Source organism: Emydura macquarii, unplaced genomic scaffold (assembly GCF_026122565.2).
Source record: "Emydura macquarii macquarii isolate MOO-44397 ecotype Brisbane River unplaced genomic scaffold, CSIRO-AGI_Emac_v2 contig_1390, whole genome shotgun sequence".
Lineage (NCBI taxonomy): Eukaryota > Metazoa > Chordata > Testudines > Chelidae > Emydura > Emydura macquarii.
In genome coordinates this window covers 17,911,326-17,923,535 of record NW_027131527.1, presented here as the reverse complement: position 1 = coordinate 17,923,535, position 12,210 = coordinate 17,911,326, and the positions used below count along the sequence as shown (strand labels likewise).

Sequence of the window (12,210 nt, the reverse complement as noted above, 5' to 3'; positions counted from 1 at the left end):
AGTAAAAACATTGTAAACACAGACACACATACTCTACTCTGTACTGTGTATGCATACAGATCTTATGAATGTTCATAGGAATCACACATATCCATTGAAATGAAAGTATAAGAATATAAGAACAGCCATACTGGGTCAGACCAATGGTCCACCTAGCCCAGTATCCTGTCTTCTGACAATGGCCAATGCCAGGTGCTTCAGAGGGAACGACTAGAACAGGTAATCAAGTTATTGTAAGTGGAGTATGTCCCATAATATGCAAGATCACTCACCATTTTGGATACCCGTACATATCTAATTTATAATGTAATTGTGTATGTATTCAAGCTGATATTTAATATTAGGGCTAGGAAACTAAGGCTCCAGTCCTGCAGACACTTATGTATGTGCTAATTTTATGTACATGAGTATCAAAACTATTATTTATTATTTGTATTATTGTACAACCTAGCAGCAGTTTCATTGACTTAAATGGGACTGCTCACATGCATGAAGTACCTGTGTAAGTGTTTGCAGGATTGGGGACTAAAGTATTCCATAGGTTGTCAAAAATGCTCCAACTTGGGAACCTATTGATATCAACTGTAACTGAGGCTGCTTAGTACCTCTGAAAATCAGAGCAATTATTTAGGCATTCAGATACAGATTCATTTGGTGCCTAAATGAACACTGCAGACAATTCAGTCTGAACTTTTTGGCAATGTTTTTGTATTTTAGAAAACAGTACCATTCATTTTTAACATTCACACACACAGAACTTCCAGTGTTTGGTGTCTATCTTTGTATAATGCTCCATAATCATGTTCTTACTACATAGACGGCTGTGTTCATCTTCCTCCATGCTTCACTTTATTTTTATGGAACCAATGTTTTCTCTCCTAACACCCTCTCAGGCTTCTGTCAGTTTTTGCAGATTATGTTTTATTGGCTCTACCGTGCAACAGAGCAACAAAGATTATGCAATGTTCTCATCGGAGGTATTTTGCAATTGTCGATGACTGAGGACTGCATCAAGGCTCAAGGTCTTCTGGTGAACAAAGATCCATCCATTGCAGCAGCTGAACATTGTCCCGACATGCCAGAATTTACATGCAGCCCGAGAATCTACCAAACTGAAAGATTGCTTCATTTAGAACGAGGGAATACTGTGAGGGGGGAGGGAGGTGGTTTAAATAGAAGCATGAGCCGTGAACCCATCTTTTAAGGCCTGTCCACATAAACTCAAGTTCAGAGTTTTAAGCTAGTTCCAGCTAACTGTTTAAATGTGTTATTTTTGGTCACTGTTAATGGGGCCAAACAGTATATAAACCAAATTTTAAAATTATTTTATAACCTAGTTTTATACACAAATTTGCCCAATCTAGCTAATTCATATATGTTTGAACAGTTAGCCTGGAACAAATTTTTTAAAAGTTTTAAACTAGTTCAGTAAAAATGGTTATTATTCCAGTACTGAAGGGATGTTCTGAGGTAGCCTGCATAGGACCAAGAAGCAACATAAGGAAGTCTTAGGAACAGGGAATTTCTTCAGGGAGAGCCACAGGTACTTCAGGAAATCAAGTGAGGAAGCAAAGAATGTCTCAAAACAAAAATCAGGAAAGTCTAGTGGCATATACCATTTAGGATCCATTGAAAGCAGACACATACTGCTTCAAAGTATAACACTGCAACTAAGCATTGCCTCAGAGGGCAGTACCACTGCTCGAGACAACAAGAACTGGTAGTTACTGAAGCATGAGGACAGCATAAGTTAGAGATTCTATTTATTTGGGGGGAGACCGGGGCTGTTACATTCACTAAGTAAAGCTTCCTATCTGTAATTTCGATGTAATTTAAGTCACTAAAGTTGCTTCTTTTGTACAGCTCCTGGAGGAAGTGTCAATCTGGGCCACAGCAAAGTATATACAATTGTTCATTTAACATCTTAATTTTTTTTAAATATTGATATGACTATTTGTTTCTTTTACAAGAAGAGAAGAAAACTGGTCTATAACTCTTACCAATTCAAATAAGAGTGAAGAGTGCAATTATTTTATTTATATTGTATTATGTTCAGATTATTCTTAATGGTGTTTCTCTAGCAGAGTAGACACCATCTAAGCTTCGCTGGAGTCTACCAGAATGGAGGGTTGAGAGTGTAATGGGCAGAACTGAGAGCACCCAAGTATTGCCTTGACTACTCTCAGGTCTCCTGCTAGGGCTGTGTGAGGGACAGGGACATGATCACATTACACCATCTCTCCAGTCCCTTTCGATCTTGCGTTGAACATCCTCTGGCTACCCAGATGGTGCATTTTACAGCAACTCCCAGGCTGCTCTAACTTATGAAGACTTGTAGTGGTTTTATATTCTGCCCTGCTTCCCGTGCAGAGATGAAGGGCTGTAAGGAGGTGATGTAGAGCTAGGTCTGCTCCTTTAGGGAAGCTTTAAATCTATTTTGCCTATCAGGGTAGTGCAAAGAGACAAAATCTGATCTGTACTGTTTTCCATGTTTTGCAGGCACTTTAACTGGTATTAGCAAGACCTTTGTTTTCTAGTGCAAATGAACCTCTACTTAGGTGTTTAGATCCTTGGTATATAATGGACAGCTTTAAAAGCATTTTGCCTTTATAAATATCATCATCACAATCTTACCAAAACTTTCCTTGGTTTAAGGAATATTGTGAATTATGCTTAGTCACCTCAGTCAATGTAAAAGTTTTTAGAGGGACCACTATACAAGTACTAAATCGAAAGTTAAAACTAATTGTTCCACTTCAGTTACATTGGGACTGATTTGGGTTATATCTTAAGTAAAAATAAATTAGTGAGATTCATAAGTCTGAAATCAGAGTCTGATAGGACCTGATATACTTTGCCGCCACCACCACAAGGTAAAAGGGCCTTTAAAATGTAATTTAAATAAAGGAACGTTTATGTAATATCGTGGTAGTGAGACCTACTTACAAAAGCAAAATTGTAATGCTTTGAAATGCTGAAAGTTATACATGGTGATATCAGCTGTAGTTTATACTCACTTTATAGTCCCTTTATACTGCCAGAGTAGAAGAATAGGGCCATCAGGATCGAGCCCTAAAAAAGGATTTAGAGATGGACTGCTATTGCGACAGACTGCTATTGCAAGTTCTCTAAACACATGAATTATTTTCTGAGCACTACATATGCTTTATGGAGGATTTGTCCAATAATGGGTAGCACTTGGCTCTCCAAAAGGTGTTTATATGCAAACAATATGTATGGTAAAGATTTCAATGTAAAATCCATTTAAGAAGTGTAAAAAGTTGCTCAAAGAAAGAAGAAAAAAAAAAGGAAAGAAAAAGTCATTGAGTGGGTGCATGTTTGATTTCTTTCTTACTATCCTTTGCAAACCCACGAAGAGGTAAAAAATAAAAGTCTAGAGCAATTTTTGTCTCTGAAACATTTTATAATTAACCTTATGCTTTCAGTTTATACCTGTAAGAAGTTACCATTCCTGGAAAAATAGTCCCATCTGTCCTTTCCTTTAAGCTGCTTAATTATTTTTTCCATTTGTATTTATGTTCTTCCAAACACTCCACAAATTATCTGCATTTTTCAAGGCCAGAAGTTTAGCCTCTTTTTTTGGTTTTTAAACTTGAATGCAGTTTGAGAGAGAGAGAGAGAGAGAGAGAGACTTAAGATCTCACATTAGCTTTAACTGCTTGCATTGTAGACCTGCTGGCACCAGTAACAAAACGGGAAGGTTCTGACACTGTGAAGATGCTCTTGTTTCACTGGCCAACAAAGAGCCAAAGGCAAGCCCTGTTATTAGTGCTAGTGAGACCAGATTTACCATATGATTAATCACTTAAGTCGGAGTCAAAATTCAGACTGGCTTGCACCTACTTTGGGGTCAGAGAGTTTTCCTAGAGCTCATTAAGCACTTTGGGCTTGTAATTTACCATTTCCACAATAAACTTTTCCTGATTTGCCATAAAAATTAAATGCAGGTGATGTTTTCTATTTGAGATATTGTTGCCAATCTCTGAGGGTATGGCAGAGGTATTTTGTTTTTTTTGTTCAGTGACAGTCATTCTTCAAAGCCATCAAGAGAGAATGAGGGGAAACAAGGTTTTTGATCTTTGTCCAAATATTGTTAAGTAAAAGAGAACATTGATGCAAAGCTGATGTGCCATGAAAAGGTCACTCGAATATATTGTACCCTTTCCCCAGCTCTTTTACAGAACTTTAGCATTCACTATGTGGCCAATTACAGCAGATCCAGAATTCAGGCTATTTTTAGAACTAGGACTGGGTAGGTATACATCCAGCATATTTAAAGAGACAGAGCCCCACTGGCGAGTTTCTCCTGTAGTGCAGCTAATAAGTAGGTAGCAGAATGAGGTCTCTGTACTTTTGACTTAGATGCTGTGGCAGGGAGGGACAGCAGGAACGTCTCCTCTCTGGCGTCAAACAGTCCCCCTGCAGCATGCATTCAATTAAAATTATTACAAGGCAATGTTACAAGTATGAACCCTGGCATAAAATAAAGTAATTATATTTAATTAGGTAGGCAAAAAAAGTGATGGCCTGAGACTCACTGCCTTAGATGTAGCCTTTTGTTGACTTAACACAGGACAGGTAATGAATGAAACTTCAAAGTGTAAGTAACTTAAATTGCTGCTTAATTAGTGGAGACCAAGTCAGAGAATGCAGCAAAACAAAAAACCCTCAATTTTCTTTTGCTGAAGGAATTCAGATAAAGATTCCACATCTCATGGAAGACCTGAAATTAGGATTGTTTCTCTGTTAAATCAAGAGCTTTATTATGTACTCATGTTCAAAAGGGAATATTTTTGTTTTAGTTAACATAGTGCTTATGAGAAAGGTGTTGGATTGGCAGCCCTGAAGCCTAAAGTTTACTAAAGAAGATTTAGAATGCAAACAAGCTTACCATAAAGCGTACCTGTCTGTAATACAGGCAGTACAGCTATTTAACCCACTGAATGACCTAAATCTATTGTGTATGTGCATTAAAGAAACTGGCCAGAGGAACAGATTTTCAGAGGTTAGGGCACAAAAACTTGAGTATTTGCATGCACATCAGACCAACTAGTGATGCAATGTAATCACAACAAACATATACAAAAAGATTAGTGACAGATGTTCAGCTAAACAAAGCATGTGCCTTGTGGTGAGCACAAAGTGAACCCATTTTTGGGATTCACTGTTATATTATTCCCAGCATCCCAAACTGGGATGTATAATATAGAACTGGATGTAGAATGTATAACTAATGTTATATAAGGTAATAAATCATAACGTATAACTAACTAATATATAATGTATAACTAATGTCTTGTATTAAATGGAACCACCATAGCAGCCAAGGAGGTCAGCTATTTTCAAAACAAGTGGTCACCGTAGGATAAGAAAATCATTGAGGTTCACAAATCAGTCATTGACAGATGTCCAATAAAAGGTAGATTAATCCATATCTCTTAGGGGGTTCATGTCATCTCCATTGACCTCCATCCCAGAAGTGGATGTTGATTTGTTTGATTCATTTTCTGTATTTGTCAGTGATTGCTAATATTTGGTTTATTTACATTTGATTAAAAAAGGAAGATGCGACATTAATCACTGGAAACAGTAAATACAGACCTCCGGCATGTGATGGGTATAAAGTTTGTAATCCTGACCTAAGACAGATGACAGGGCTAGAAAATAAAGATAACTTGTGCTGCACCTTTCTTGCAAGGCATACAACTGACCAAGGCTATGTCTACACTGCCACTCGTGTCGGTATATCTTATGTCACTCAGCGGTGTGAATAAGCCACCCCACTGAGAGACAGTTTCTCTGACCTAAGCACCACTATGGACTGCACTATATCAGTGGGAGAGTTTCTCCTGCTGACATAATTAATCTATCTCCAATGAATAACTGTAGTTAAGTTGACAGGAAAGCTCTCTCCTACCTGCTTAGAGCAGCTACACTAGAGAGCTAAACCGTAGAGTAAGTGTACACATAAAAAATGCTCATTTTGTACCCAGAATCATGGTATTTACACATGCCCAACTTTGGAAATTTATTTTATTACACAATTAAAATAAAAGATGACGTTTCTGAAGTGGTGCAATGGGTCAGTGAACTAGTTTCATCTCTGGACCCAACTTCTGATTTTAACTTATAGAGAGTACACTTATAAAGTTTGCAGACAGTACCAAGCTGGGAGGGGTTGCAAGTGCTTTGAAGGATAGGATTAAAATTCCAAATGATCTGGACAAACTGGAGAAATGGTTTGAAGTAAATAGGATGAAATTCAATAAGGACAAATGCAAAGTACTCCACTTAGGAAGGAACTATCAGTTGCATGCATACAAAATGGGAAATGACATCCTAAGAAAAAGTACTGCAGAAAGGGATCTGGGGCTATAGTGGATCACAAGCGAAGTATGAGTCAGCAGTGTAACACTGTTGGGGGGAAAAAAAAGGCAAATGTTTCTGGAATGTATTAGCAGGAATGTTGTAAGCAAGACATTAGTAGTAATTCTTCCACTACTCTGCACCGATCAGGCCTCAACTGAAGTATCATGTCCAGTTCTGGGTGCCACATTTCAGGAGAGATGTGGAAAAACCGACAATCCAGAGGAGAGCAACAAAAATGATTAAAAGTCTAGAGAACATGACCTTGAGGGAAGATTGAAACAATTGGGTTTGTTTAGTCTGGAGAGGAGAAGACTGAGGGAGGATATGATAATAGTGTTCAAGCACATAAAATTGTTACAAGGAGGAAGGAGAAAACTTGTTCTCTTTAACCTCTGAGGATAGGACATGAAGCCATGGGCTTAAATTGCAGCAAGGGCAGCTTAGGTAGGACATTAGGAAAAAACTTCCTAACTACCCTGACAGTTAAGCACTGAAATCAATTGCCTAGAGAGATTCTTAAAAATCTCCAGTGACAGATTTCACAACAGGTTAGGCAAACACCTGTCAGTGATGGTCTAGATAATACTTAGTGATGCCTTGAGTGCAAGGAACTGGACAAGAAGACCTCTCGAGGTCCCTTCCAGTTCTACAATTCTAGATCTGGATTGAGAATTCATAGCAGAGTTGAACTATGAAGCTTGGGCATTGGCTTGCATAGGTCCAAAATTTGATAAACACATTTTAATATTACCTGATCCACGTTGTCTCTCTAATATCTTGGGATCAACACAGCTACAACAATGAATACTTTCTTTTTTTGAATGTCAGTTCTCTCTCTCTCTCTCCATTAAAGATGTTTACCATTCTGCCTCTGCTCTCAACTGAATATTCCCCCAACCCCATTAATTTTGCACATTTAATACATTCATTCACTCCTTTTCTATTCTTTGTTCCGGTTTTCCTCCTCTTTCTCCCACTCCCCTCAGTTTCTTCTACCACCTCTCACACCTTCTCCCTTATTTTCCTGACCCCTCTTATCAGACTTAGACTTTAAGGCCAGAAGGTATCATTGTGATCCTCTAGTCCAGGAGTCGGCAACCTGTGGCACGCACGATGATTTGGAGTGGCACTTGCTGCTCCCCACTTCTAGCCCTGCCCCTCTCCCACATGGGCCCAGCGGTGCTCTGGCCGGAGCTGCACTGTTCCTGGACCAAAGCAGTGCCACACAGTGGCTGCTCCCCGCTCCTGGCCCCACCCCTCTCCCATGTGACATTACATGGGCCCAGTGCTGGGATAGGGGTGGGGTCAGGAAGGTGGAGCGGCTGCCACGCAGTGCTGCTTGGGGCCAGGAGCATCTCCTGGCCAGGGCGCTGGGCCCACAGCCTGTGGGAGAGGGGCGGTGGGGGAAGATGATGTGGTATGCCACATCCAAAAGGTTGCTGACCCCTGCTCTAGTCTATTGGCTCTCAAACCATGAGCCCCCAACCATGTGGGGGGCTGTAATCCCTCCTGCTTCCTCCTGGCAGAGGAACATGGGGGGGCAGCAAGTGGTGATACACAGATACTGCTCACCCCCCCTTCTCCCTTCCTCTATGCTTCCCTGCAGGGTGGGGGAGAGAATCAAGAAGCAATGCCATGGCTTTCTGCATCCAAGTCACTTTACCCCCTAGGCAGTGCTGTGAGGACAGCATCAGGAGCTGCTGCTCTCTGCCCTCCCCTTACACAGTCCAAGTGGGGAAAGTGACCTGGACGCAGGGAGCCCTGATATTGTTCCTAGCTTCCTCCCCCCCCCCCCGCCCACAACCCCCTAGGGGTGCCTGGAGGAGCGACTTTTGAGGTGAAAGCATTCAGCAATACCAGGTGCTCTGTGCATGCTGTCTGTTTCCCCAGGTGGGCACAGGAGGGGGTTGCAGGGATTAGGGGTGAAGCGGGAGTGGGGAGCCCACAGGGTTTAGGGGCAGGTGCCCATGTGGATGAGAGGGTCGCACTCAGAGGTTTGCTATATGAAAGGGGTCACCAATACAAAAACTTGGAGAACCACTTCTAGTCTGACTTCCTGCACATTGCATGCCACAGAACCTTCCCATCCTACTCTAGTTATTTATTTCCCCAATTATCCATCTCACAGGAGTCCTTTATTCCCCCTATTTGCACTGTCAATTCAACACTGCAGAGTTGAGGTTAAGGAAGAAGCAGCACAGCTTTCAAGGATACTTGGCTGAAAGTTGGTTCAGGAAAGGAATGTAGCACCCCAATCCCTTATAATCATATTACACACCAAAAAAAGCCCATATTTTAAAAGTGCTATTTAGGTTGTACAGTTCAGGCTTCAAACCCACCTTTGCACTCCCCTGATTCCCAGGATTGCCTGCTTACTTGCAATGGTACCTGAGGGGGCATTTTATATCAAGGGTTGATTAACCACAGCATGCTCCAGTCATGCTATGTATTGTACAGATCATACTAAACAAGTACATTGATAGCTGTGATAATTTCAGTTCAGCTCAGCTCTATTCTTTTCACTACATTTCAGGAAGCTGTATATTGCATATGTAGATTAGAGATACATAATCCCTGGCATTGGTGTTTTACATATTTCTAATGCATGTCTAGCACTTGCTATTTCAGACAGACTGTTGATTGGAAATTTTTACCCCAAACCACCAATTTATTAAGAGCCTAAGCAACTCTGGAGTCTGAGTTCCATTTTCAAAAGACTCAGGGTAGGTCTACACTCCAAATTAAGTCAGTTTAACAATATTGCTCAGAGCTATGAAAAATGTCATGCCCTTTGGAGAATGTAATTAAGCTGACCTAAGCTCCAGCACATACACCAATAGGGCCACAGAAGAATTCTTCCGTCGGCCTAGCTACTGGCTCTCAAACAAAAGACGGATTTATTACAGTAACAGAAGAACTGTTTCCATTGTTGTAGTGTCTATACTGCAGCACTGCATCTGTATTTTTTCTAGTAGACATATCCTGAGATTATGTTTACACTAGGAGTGCTTTATTGGTATAGGAATAATGATACACTATTCCAGCAAAGCATTCCTAGTGTGGATGTAGCTATAAAACAACCATCCCCCCGTCTAAACACAAAACAAGTTGGGATAGGTAGTGTCTAGTGGTTCTCAACCAATTTACCATCGTGGGCTGCATATGCGGCCCAGAATGTGTTATGTGGGCTGCACACAATACTACCTGTAGGGCCCTGAGGATGACACATGGGCCGCAGCTGTGTGCTGATTGGGCTGCCTGAGGGCTGCAGGTTGAGAACCACTGAGAATCACTCTGTAGCGTTTTAAGTTGAGACATACCCTAAATCTCAATGAAAATTCTAACGTTTGCCTATTTTTTAGCTTCTTCATATACTAAAGATTTTCTTTGATCACAAAGAATATCAAAGACTTGTTAAAATGAAGATTCTATTGCTGCAAATTTGCTAGATTACAACAATTATTTGAAAAGTTAGAACTTTCATCATGTCCTGTACAAACTAGTTTTACAAATCTGGGAACCAACTCCACAAATTTACATAAGTAATCTTTACTTAGGGGACTAGTCTCAGTGAAGATAAGGTGACCAAAGTAAGGATTCCAGCATCAGGCTCTTACATAGCATTAACAGAATACAGTATTTCTTGTATTAAATGAATACTAAATTATCTTAGATGCCTATAGTAAGAACAATAAAATAGGTTTTAAAAATAAATAGTCAGCAACGTAGGAAAGGATACTTTGCACTAGTTTCTTCATTGCACAACTATTCGCTTAACTATTTACACAAGCAGATGTGTGACAATTCCTGAGCAGATAAACTACAGCGAAATTGTCTTACAGTATCTCCATCCCTATTGCAAAATACATACAACCCATCGTGCTCTGGACTTCCTACATGTGTACCGCCACGCAGCATGCTGCTCTGTCCTGCTCCAGGCACTTTGTTTGTACTAATACCCATGGAGAGATCATCATCATGCTTATGCCACAAACCACATCTGTCACCACATGATTTGTGTTTTTACTCGGGTCAACAATATCTGAAGGAGGCACCAGGTCTCTCCTTGCTGGCAAGGGTGGGGGGAGGAGTCCGGATGCCAGTTTGTGAAGAGGTGCTTTGAAGATGAAAAACATGCCTCTTGACAGTGATGTGTGGTTGTAAGGAACAAGAGTGACAGTGTCAACTCTGTTATACAAGGATATAAAGTGAATATCCATGACAAGCCCAGTTGCATGTTTAACCGATTTATTCTGCGGTCACCAATCACAGGACTTCATGTGTTCAAAGCTGTCTGGTTCATAGCTACAGCTTTAACTATTAGTATATCCTCTGTGCTGATAACACTGCCAACTACTCAGCAGTATTTAACTCAATTAATAGTCTCATTAAAATCAATAGGACTACTTCTGTAGTAAAGTAAAAGTGACAGAAATGAACCCAAAATTTTAGAAAAAAGTCAGTTTCCCAATTAATCTGAATTATGGATCGGTTGAGATAACAAGGTGAACTAAAGTAAAACAGGTATAAGCAAGATCTGAATTAAAATCTGATCTCATACTTTGCCACAACCTTATTTAGAAATAAACTTTTTTCCTCCAAAGTTCCAAATATATTTTATCATTTTATTTTAACTTCTGCTTTTCAGATTAAGCTGGAAGAGGTGAAACAACATAGTTAATGATTCTTTCATGTTATATATATTTCTGCTGTTAGAGGCCATGAGAGAGAAATAATATTCTATATATAAAAATATAAAGCTCCCATATTTCTTAACCCTCTTATCCCCGAAGTGGCTGAATCACAAATTTGTCATTAAGGTGTTGAGGAACTTTATTACAGTAAAAACCTTCTTAAAAAACTTTCCATAAAAAGTACTAGCTATAAAAAAACTTGGATACCAATTCTAATATGTGCACTTGGGAAGCACAGACATAACAGAGGCATAGTTATTACTTAGGAATATTTTTACCTAGTAGTCCTTAGATAAATATTACTGCTGGTGCCCTTGGCTTCCTCTTTTGCATTAAGACAAGGTAATATCTATAGAATAAACTTCTTTGAATTCAATAGGTGTCACACATTCACAATATTACTTTCTTTTCAAGGATATAAAGCATTATTTCCCATTGTCCATTATTCTACATGCACCACCAACTCACACACAGCTGCAGTGCCAGCTTAGTAGGTACACATCATGTGCCCAATTCATCTACTTTATCAAATTTTAGGCACACTATTGCATACTTTGCACTGTATAAGATTAATGACTAAAGTATTCAATAAAACAAAACAGACATTAGATTAGAATTCCCCATATAAATCTAAACTTCTAAAAAAGTTAAAATTAAAGTGTGCAACATGCCCAAGCAAGTAACAAGTAATAGTCCTGATTTCTGCTTGAGAAACCAACCAACTTAAAATGAAAATTTCATCAAAACACTTACAGGATTGAACAATGAAAATGTCAAATAAATAATTACATATACAAAAATAATTAGTCTCTACTTCACTTTACCTACAAAATTCTGAGTTCCAGGTTCTGCAGTAATAGATAAATACTTCACCAAGACTGAAAAAAGTGGGGAGAAAAAAATCAGCCGAGAGGAAATTGTCGTCTTATTTCTCTGGAAGGCAGAAAAAGAGAAAATAATTTTGCTTTTAGCAAAAGATAATAATACAGTTGCTTATGACACAAACAGACTTTAAACTGTGATTTAAGATTAGCAGCAATACTGTGTGTGTTCATACACTACATTAGGTCTCTAGTCACAGCTTTGAGTATTAGCACGGGGTAGTATACTTCGGCACACTGTCAGA

General features: G+C 39.5%; 1 long non-coding RNA gene across 3 annotated transcripts in view; it reads right to left on the bottom strand.

The window, feature by feature from the left end:
• LOC137156237 (uncharacterized) overlaps window positions 1-12,210 on the bottom strand; it is an 80,410-nt gene that overhangs the window by 10,367 nt on the left and 57,833 nt on the right. For 2 of the 3 annotated variants that reach the window (XR_010920717.1, XR_010920718.1), the window contains exon 2: window positions 11,913-12,017. This is a non-coding gene — a long non-coding RNA (uncharacterized lncRNA). Of the gene's footprint in view, window positions 1-11,908; window positions 12,018-12,210 lie in introns of all 3 variants that reach the window. The other variant, XR_010920719.1, reaches the window with a different exon arrangement.